Source organism: Neomonachus schauinslandi, chromosome 4, assembly GCF_002201575.2.
Source record: "Neomonachus schauinslandi chromosome 4, ASM220157v2, whole genome shotgun sequence".
NCBI lineage: Eukaryota > Metazoa > Chordata > Mammalia > Carnivora > Phocidae > Neomonachus > Neomonachus schauinslandi.
In genome coordinates this window covers 126797666-126808210 of record NC_058406.1, presented here as the reverse complement: position 1 = coordinate 126808210, position 10545 = coordinate 126797666, and the positions used below count along the sequence as shown (strand labels likewise).

The following is a 10545-nucleotide window of genomic DNA, read 5'->3' as shown; positions in this document are numbered from 1 at the left end:
TCTTTAAAAAAAAAAAAATGGAGGGGGGTGGGGGGATGGATTAGCCTGGTGATGGGTATTAAAGAGGGCATGTATTGAATGGAGCACTGGGTATTAGACGCAAACAATGAATCATGGAACACTAAATCAAAACCTAATGTGATGCAATGTATGGTAATTAACATAACATAATAAAATTTAAAAAAAGACTATATCCTTTATAAGCAAAATAAACACGTTTTCTAACTAAGATGAAAAAAAAAATGGGCAAGGACTTAAATAGACATTTCTCCAAATAATATATACAGATGGCCAATAAGCACATGAAAATATGTTCAATGTCACTAATCATTAGGGAAATGCAAATTAAAACCACAATGAGATACCACTTCATGCCCATTAGGATGGCTATTATCAAAAAAATAATAATAAAAGTGTTGGGGAGGATGTGGAGAAAATGGAACCCTTGTACGTTACTGGTGGGAATATAAAATGGTACAGCTGCTATGGAAAACACTTTGGTGGTTCCTCAAAAATTAAACATAGAATTACCATATGATCCAGCAATTCCACTTCTGATATATACCCAAAAGAACTGAAAACAAGGACTGGAACAGATACTTGCACACTCAGGTTCATGGCAATGTTATTCACAATAGCCAAAGGTGGAAGCAACCCAAGTGTCCACTGAAGGATGAGTGGATAAATAAAATGGTGTCTATACAGACAATGGAATACTATTCAGCCTAAAAAAGGAAGGAGATTGACACATGCTACAATATGGATGAAACTTGAAGACATTATCCTAAGTGATATAAGCCAGTACAAAAGGACAAATACTATATGATTCCCCTTATTTGAGGTACCTAGAGTAGTCAGATTCATAGAGACAAAAAGTAGAATGGTGGATGCCAAGGACTGGAAGAGAGGGAGAAATGGACAAGGAATTGCAGTTTGGGAAGATGAAAAAAATTTTGGAAATGGATGGTGGTCATGATTACACATAAAACAATGTGAATGTACTTAATGCCACTGAACAGTATACTTAAAAATAGTTAAAATGGTAAATTAAAAAATATATATAAGTATTTTCCCCAACACCACCCCCCAGAAAAAAAAAATCAGTATTCCCATTCCCTAAGTATAGCATATATCAGCAAAATTTAGACAAGAAATCTGATTATGTATGTAAATGGTTAGTTACCTCTTAACTTGCATCTCCTCCATTCTTTCCTATCTGAACACAACACCAGTTGATCAAACCAGAAAAACCCAATAATTATTTTTGATATGCCCCCATCCGTCATCTCATCCAATTCTTCACCAAGTACTTATTGACTGTTCCAGCTCTAGAATTTTTTGTCTCTACCTCTTATTCCACCAATACTTCGTAGTCCAGGCCATCATCCTCTCTTGCAATGGACAACTGCAATAGTCCATAACTCTGGTCTCCCTACTTCTGTTCTTGGAAGAAGTTAGGGGACAGGGATGAGAAGGGCATTCTGAACTGAAGAAATCTGCACAAAGCCGTATAATCATTGTCCTTTTTAAAGAACCATGGCACAACTGCAAGTGGATATATCGGACGAGGGATGATAATGGGAGGCCCTTAAATTCCCTGGTTTTTTAAAGAGTCTAGGCAACTGACCTTTAACAAAAACAATGGCATCCATTAAGTATCTGCTTTGTGCTGGGTACTGGACCAGACAATGAGGACACAATGGGGAACAAAACAGTTTCTCTACTCTCAAAAGAAGCTTATATTCTAGTTGTGGAAATACACAGAATACGCAGTACCATTAAATTTGGTTGGGTTATAGAAAGCTTAGAGGAGCCTGAGCTCAGTCTTCAAAGCTGAGTACGTGGTATCCAAGTAAAGAAGTTAGAGACATTTAGGAGATGAGAAGAATTGTTCCAGTTAGAAGAAATAGTATGTGCACATAAACAGAGAGATGGCAGAGCGTCACATGGTTGGGGAACTAAGTTCTATAGCTAGAGTGACTTGAGGTCATAGAGATAAGCAGCAGCTAAGGAACACAAAAATTTCACAGGAAATTTCACACACCAATGTACTGTCATCCAGCCATGCTTCATCCAGCCATGCTTCACACAGGCTGGAGTATGCATAATTAAGGAAATAGAAAGCTAAGCACAGTCCAGAGAGTTCTAGTGTTATTTTGTTGCCTCCTCAAAAGCAAGAGTTTGTCCCCAACCATTATGGTGTTTCATTCCTATTTTTTCTATCGTATCAGCCAATTATTTTATCCTCCATTCAATATACCCAGTAGTTTTGGATTACAGCTTCTGCTTGCACATTTTCTGTTTACTCGAGAGCTTACATTCTCCTTGTCATCACCTCTGCCTTCTCCCTGTATATCTTCAGCTTCTGTTTTGCAACAACTGAGTAGTCCTCTATGTGTCTCAGACTCAGATCTCCTCATAGAAGAGGACCTGCTTAGTGTAATTAATCTTCACTGTCCCTGTTTAAGAGAGCTTTCCTGCCATCGTGTCTTTTATATTACTCACCAGCCTGTATGGTAACTATGCTAGATCAATCATCTGGGACCAGAAGGGAACCCCATTCAACAGTAGATAGGGTAAGGATTCTGAGATTTGGCCTTTTCAGTACAGTGGGAGAAGTGAAAAAGCAGCAGAAAGGGTCTCAAAGGTAATAGAAGACAGGGTAACAGATATGAGAAATATTTATGAAAAGGAACAGCACTTAGAAACTACTAGATCTTGAAGGATGGGGATCAAGTAGAAAGGGAGAAGTCTAGGAGAGCTTTGGTTTCTGGCTTGGACAGCTGAGTAGATGCTGACCTGATACTCAAGATAAGAAAATAAAGGAAATGGAGTAAGTAGAATGGGTAAGGACGGAAAGCTGCCTTCTACTACAGATGAGTTTGAAGTCCCAAGGAACATCCAAAGGGAGATACCTAGAAGGCACTTAGATCTATGGAGCTGGGGCTAAATAGGTATAATATATTTTGCTGCAAGTAACAGAGACTTATTTTCAACTAGCTCAAGCAAAAGTTGGTTGACACATGTAACCAACCTAAGAAGGGTAAGGGTGGAGCCAGGCTTGTAAACAAGAACGAAGATTTGGATCCCATCAAATGGGATCCCCAAACCTCTCATTTCTACTTCCTTTTCTGCATGTCAGAGACCCCAGAGCAGATTGGTTTCCTCACATGGCACGGGGCATGGCTACAGGCAGCTCTGGGCTCATATCCTAACCATTCCATAACCAGCAGGCAAAACTGGTTCTCTCAGCTTTGGTTTGAAAAATCCTAGGGAAGGACTCAATGACTTACACTGGCTCATTACCCTGTCCTTGAGCCAGTCTCTGTGATCTACAGAACATGATGTACTATATTTGGCCCAGCTTTGGTCACATGCCTACCCCTGTGGCCAGAGTGGGTGAGGACTGTTCTCAGATAAAGAGTCATAGGAAGATTCTGGAGCAATATTGATTCCTTACTGAATAGCTTTCCTTTCCCTCCAATGTACATAAAATAGTTCTCTGCAGTAGCTCACAGAATGACTAGACCAATTCTGTGCAAACTGAATCTCTTCCGTATGTTTCTGTGAGATTTTTTGAGTGTTTTTTAAGTTATCTGGGAGTGTTTTTGTATCTCCAGATTGTCACTTCAAGAAAAAGTCAGTAAAGTTGGCTAGTAACAGGGAAGCTAAAATCCTGGGGAAAATGAGAAAAGATTCAAGTGCAGGTTCTTCTTAATTCTGCCAGTACTATACATTAGTGTCCCCTCCCTTACAAGTCCCTCCTTGCTTACCAGAGCATGGATCAGCATGAAACTTGCTACCAACTTCCAGGAATTGTTGGAGCAGGAAAATGTACCATAATCAGTCTTTTCCTCCAATCCACGGGGGGGGGGGGGGCTTGAAAGGATACTTTGTTTTGATAGAAAAAAAAGTTCAATATTTGAAATATTGATTGTGAAAGTCTTAGTTCCAGCAACCTTAGTGCTGGGCCTTCTGAAACATTTGGAATTAAAATGGAGAATGCAGGAGGGATAGATACATGTATTCACTTGTGTTATGCAGAAAATATCTCTGGAAAGATACCAAAACTATAAGAAAGCTTGATCAAGGATAGGATAATCACCAGGACAGAGGTGTTTTAGCAGCCAAAAAAAAAAAGGTCAATAGTATTAAATGAAGACTCTTATGTGCTGTTTATGCTTATTTTACCCATTATTGGATTATATGACACTAAATGCTCAACAATATTATCTTATTGTTACTGCATATTACCAATTTTACCCTGAAGGATCGCTTATAAATGCTAAAATTCTGAATCCTCAACAAATCCACATTAAAATCCATTAACATTATAGGCAGTTTCAAGAAACATTAAGCATTATTCTTTTAAAATGTAATTCTATTTAGTACTATTTCTGGCAGACTTACCACATGTTTATCGCTACTCCTTTCCAAGACCCAATAAAAAAATATGTATTAAGTGTACAGAGTTATAGATTTAAAAGAAAAAAAAAAACAGTAAAAGCTACAAAGCAGAGAAGACAGAGTGCAAGAGGGGACTGCACAGATTATAACCAAATTTTGAAAGACTACAGATAGAGCTAGGGCAGTCATACAACGATAGCCTAAAATTGCTGTAGGAGGGAAGAAAGCCAATTCACCCTAACAACCCCTTGAGAAGTTAGGGCCGAGAGGCACCAGGTGCTGCAGAAGGTGGGGGCAGTGCTCTGTTCTAAAAGAGGGATTGTTGAAAGCTTGTATGTGCAACATACCCGAGTGCTACACAGCCAGGCAACTGCTACCCCAAAAAAGAAACCAAAGTTTATTCTTAGAAGTGAAAGGCAGAAAAAAAAAAAATAAGTGAAAGAACAGTAAACTTCCATTCCCCTTTCCTTACCTGTCCCCAGAACAGCAGTTTCCAAGTAGACAACTGCAAGGTAGAAGATTGGGAATTTCATCTCTAGAGAAAACGAATGGTACAGCCAAAAAAAAAAAAAAAAAAACCTTTACATACATTTATATATGGGCTCTACAACAGAATGGCCAAATCTCCCTACAGTGAAGCCTACAATCTGACAAACCCTCCCATACACTTACCCACACATATATACAGTTTCCAATCAGTATCTCAATATAAACAGAAATCCAAAGCTCATCAGAAATGAAAGAACAAAATAAGCAAGAATAGGGAGAAAAAGACAATGTAAAAAAAATTTTAATTATTAGTATCCTTAGATGAGGGAAGGTATAATTTGTAAAGCAAGAATAGGATACTATGAAAAACAGCTCTATGAAAAAAACCTTGGGAAGTAAAAATATATAACCAAAACAGAGAAATTTTGGGAAACAGAGTTGAGAAAGTTTTTGGAAAACAAAACAACAACAAAACAAAGAAAACAAAGGGAAAAGATGGAAGGCTTTGGGAGGAAACCAGGAGGTATAACATCAAAGTAATAGGGGTTCCAGAAAAACAGAACTGAAAATAGTCAGAAATTATCAAAAAAGAAATACAAGAAAATTTCCTAGAACTGAAGGACATGAGTCTTTCCGTTGAAAGGGTCTACTAAAGGCCCAGCAATGTAAAAAAGATAAAACAATCCACACTAAGTCATAACATTATAAAATTTCAGAACATCGGGGTAAAGAGGAGATCTTAAAAGATTCTGGGTTATGGGTATGGTGGTAGGATTGGGGGTTTGGAATCACTTAGAATGGAGCATGATCAAAACAGCACTGCCTTTTACAGTGTGTTAGGACATAATGCCTTCAAAAATCTGAGGGAGGAAATTATTTGTCCGAGAAGTTTATAACCAACCAATCAATGGTGTGAGTGCAAGGACTCAAAACGTATAGCTGCATGCACCTCTAGGGACCTGCTGGATAATGCACTCCAGAAGAACAAAAAAAGAAAGGCACACAATCGAAATAGTAACTCCAACACAGAAAAATGTCAAAAGTAAGTTCTAGGGGTGCCTGGGTGGCTCAGTCGTTTAGCATCTGCCTTCGGCTCAGGTCATGATCCCAGGGTCCTGGGATCGAGCCCCGCATCGGGCTCCCTGCTCCGCGGGAAGCCTGCTTCTCCCTCTCCCACTCCCCCTGCTTGTGTTCCCTCTCTCGCTGTGTCTTTCTCTGTCAAATAAATAAATAAAATCTGAAAAAAAAAAAAAAAGTTCTAAGACAAAGGTGTGCCCAAAACCTGCTCTAGATTGGAGCAGGAGGAAGTGGGGGCTCAGAGAGAGAGAGAGAGATCTCCAGAGGGGAAAATGGAACTGACGGATTCTCTAGTATGTTTGAGCCTTTGGGAGGAAAAAAACTGCTGGTGGTCATACAACAGCTCTAGTTGAACAACTGAAACAATGACCAGTTAATTGAAAACTATACTGGTGAGGAAAAAATGAGGCAGTCGTTGGATTCCAAAAAACAAAAGCTACACAAGGAAGGAAGAATTATGAAATAGTATCTGTCACTGCAATTTTACATAGGCAATAACGTAAGCACTGACTAAAAATTATGTTCTAGGCTAATAGAGGAAAGGAAACTATTGAGAGTTTGAGAATGCTAAATTGAGAGATTGAGAATGCTAAATCATCACCTCAGATAACAGAAAGTAAGTCTAAAATTAACAAATCAGGAAATAGAAGTATAAGCATTTTACTAATGCCAGAAAAAGAATCTCAAAAGTAGAAAGAAATTGGGAAATGGTTTTCCTGTTTAGTACTATTTAATTTTTAAATTAAGTAAATAGTTTGATATAAACTAAACATTTTAATGTCAAAATACTGATATTATGCAATGGGTGAGTTCCAACTCTTTTAGTCCAGTGAAGCAAGCACTTTTGTCACAGAACTGTCTCCTGCAAAAATTACCAGGAATTGGAAACAATGAGAGATACGTGCTTATTTGGTGTTCTCTTAGCCCTAAGGATAACAGTCTGCAAGTTCATATTCCTTAATGGATACAAATGTCAAGCATAACGTTTTCCCTAAGAGGAAATCCTGCCCCTAGTATCCTGGAGAACCTGGAGAATTAAGGTGAACTGGAGTCAAAGACGTCCGTGGCCTTTAAAGTTTCACTGCATATGAAAGCCATCTAAGGATAACTAGACCTGAGGTCACCCGAATCCAGCAGAGTGCTATTTATAACTGTATGGTAGATTCCCAACTTTGTATTCCAGCCCTAATATAGTACAGTATTAAAGATCTATCATAGTTCGAGTTTCTCCTAATGAGATCTAAACTGAACTTAGGATTCAGTAATTAGCTAATGTAAGGAGGAAAAGACTCCACCTCTATCTCTCAGAGACTTCAGCTAACACTTTCTCTATAGTCGGTTAAGTTACCTGCGACAAAATTTGCAGGAAAGCTAACACTGAAATGACAGATTCCCTCACTGACGTTTACTAGTGTTTTTAAGAACTTTGGGGTGGCTAATGACCCTGAAGAAGCACTCTTCTGGAGAAAATATGTTTCCAAATCAGAGGCTTCCAAATAGAAGTTAGGCTGCAGCAAGCCGGGCTACATGTATATGACCTTATTTTGTGCATGAGTATATTAATACCGTGCTATCTTTGGCACTTACGTGTTTGGAGGAAAGTGCATCTCTACCAAAAGACCAGTCAATTAGTTTTCCCGTGTTTGTTGCTTTGATTCCAGAAGATTTTAATCCACTGAGTATCCACTTCCTCCTTTTAGGGTGAGACTGACACTACTCTAGAGCCATATGAAGCAACCTATGCTTTTCATATTTTCCCAAGGGTTGAAGAAAAATTTTCACTAACAGAAGCTCTCTGGTTTTGTACCACAGAAGTCTTCCCAGCATACTCTGTGGAAGCAGATAATCCAGCCTCCTTCTGCTAAATCAGTTTTCAGAAAGGGTAAAAATGTCTGTCACAAATGGTGTATCTAAAGATTTTATATCTAAACCTGAAACTCCCAGGAATACTCTTAGCCATCCATTCTCCCAGCACAAAATGTACTCTTGGACCACTTGCATCCCTATCAACTGGGGCACTTGAATATTTCAAATGCACATTTCTGGGCCCTAACAAGATTGACTGAATCAGAATTTCTGAAGAGGACCAAGGAATACAGTTTTTTCTGTCAACCCAGATGATTCTTTTCCTACATCAACAGAATTCTAATTTAGTATTGTGTTGTTGGTTTGTATTTGTCAAAGGTTCGTGTGAAATACACACAAAATCTCTGGAGTTTTTTTAATGCTATTGAGGACATTGTCTATTTTATTATTCAATGTTCTTTGGTATCCATGGAACAAAATCCATTTCAGATTTCAGAGCTAGATAAAAGGTTTTCTCTCCTGTGAACTAATGTTTCCTTTATTAGACTAGTATTTGTCAAATTTGGCTAATCATCAAAATCACCTGGGGAGGGGCGCCTGGGTGGCTCAGTCGTTAAGTGTCTGACTTCGGCTCAGGTCATGATCCCAGGGTCCTGGGATCGAGCCCCGCATCGGGCTTCCTGCTCGGCGGAAGCCTGCTTCTCCCTCTCCCACTCCCCCTGCTTATGTTCCCTCTCTCCCTGTCAAAAAATAAATAAAAATCTTTAAAAAAAAAAAATCACCTGGGGAAATTTTTAAAAATACACAGCTTCCCAGACCCCTTGTAAGACCCATTCTCCAGGCGAGAGGGGATCCATGTGATACTAATAATTAACCATGTTTCAAAAACTGTACATGGAATGATGTGTAGGTAATTCACCATGATCACTTTTTGCCTTGACTTCCTGGAAGCTACTCTTAAAACAATTTTTCTTGGAATTCAGTTCTTTTTTTTTTTTTAAGATTTATTTATTTATTTGAGAGGGGGGAAGGGGCAGAGGGAAAGAGAGAATCCCATGCAGACTCCCCGCTGAGAGTGGAGCCCAATGCAGGGGCTCCATCTCACGACCCTGAGATCATGATCTGAGCTGAAATCAGGAGTCAGAGGCTTAACTGATTGAGCCATCCAGGCACCCCAGAATTCAGTTCTTTAATATAATTATTCTCCTTTTCTTCCCCCATTTTATTACTTCTCTGTTTCAGTATTTTTTAATGAAGTTCAACTTCAGAGGAAATAATTTATAATAATACTAAACTTTGGACCAGCACATTCCTTGCAAGAGCATTTAAGCCTAAAATAAATCAGTTATTAGGATTATAACGGTAAAGAATCTGGTGGGCTTAAAAGTTTCATCATTCAGATTTTATGGAGACTTCACAGGAAATCATTGTTTGAAAAACACTCTGAAAATCATTGCTATTAAAAGCCATATACATAATTAAGCTCCCAATCCCCTTTCAGCCTCTTTGCTAAGACTAAATAACATTGTTCTTCTTTTTATTCACCACCTCAAAGATCGAATCTATTTTAGTGGTGTTAACCGTTACCATCCTGCTGATCAATTTCCAGATGTATGCTTGAGCTTGAATCATTCACCAAAGCCCCAGGCCTAAATCCTTTGCTAACTGCAGAAATTCTTCCTTTAGCTGTCTCCCAAAGACCACACATCAATGTGAAGTAACTCAATACAATCCACAATTTCACATTCCTGATTACCACCCTCTCCCAACTCACACTTTGGGTAAATAGCATCACCATCACCGTTCTTCCATGCCCCCAAGCTAACTTAGTCCTTGGTCACTCATTCCTTTTAATCCCCACTCCACTTAGCAGAGCAGTATTTGTGCTCTAATTTGAGGATGTAGATGCGATCTGAAAACCAAAGAAAATGACAGTGGTTATGAGTAATGCTCAGAAGGAGCAATAAATTGCCTAGGGAATAAATGTGCCTTGTTTCACAGGGACAAAACTAAACATTTGTCGTAGGCAGTCTCAGGAACAGAGCCCTTTCTCTTTTCCCCAGACTAGTGTTCATGCCCCAAATCAAAATAAACTACTAACTGATTTCCCCATATGTGACCTATTCCAGTTTCCATTCATCGTGGTAGTGGTGGTACTGGTTTAGTAATAGTATTTGTCCAATCAATTCCTCATCTGTAGAAAAGGAATAACAGTACCTAACTCAATGAGTTGTTTTGAGCATTAAATATCCATAGCGTTTAGCACAGCGCTTGATACCCAATAAGTATTAGTTGCTATTATTTTTGTTGTTATTGTTTTTTTTATTTTTATTTATTTATTTGACAGAGAGAGACAAAGCGAGAGAAGGAACACAAGCAGGGGGAGTGGGAGAGGGAGAAGCAGGCTTCCCGCGGAGCAGGGAGCCCGATGCGGGGCTCCATCTCAGGACCCTGGGGCCACCACCCGAGCCCAAGGCAGACGCTCAATGACTGAGCCACCCAGGTGCCCCTTTGTTGTTATTGTTAACAATATATTCACCTATTGTGATTATTTCACTTTGATTTATACCAATTAAGCTCCACAAAACACCGAATTTACTCTTTAGTAAAATCTTACATAAAATGCCCATTTTTCATCTTGGGAATTAAAATTTGATGGTTGTAAAATCTTAAGTTATTTTGCTGAGCCTCTGTTTCCTTATTTTAAATAGGAATAACTTTAGGTTCTAGGTTGATATGAGGTTAAAATTAATGTATATCAACAGC

The 10545-nt window shown here is 38.8% G+C and overlaps 1 protein-coding gene across 1 annotated transcript in view; it reads right to left on the bottom strand.

Annotated features, from left to right (window-relative positions):
• Window positions 1-10545, bottom strand: part of XKR9 (XK related 9) — a 92297-nt gene that overhangs the window by 73314 nt on the left and 8438 nt on the right. Inside the window, exon 2 of the mRNA XM_021688634.1 lies at window positions 9554-9691. The gene's annotated coding sequence lies outside the window, so the exon portion shown is untranslated. The remainder of the gene's footprint in view (window positions 1-9553; window positions 9692-10545) is intronic.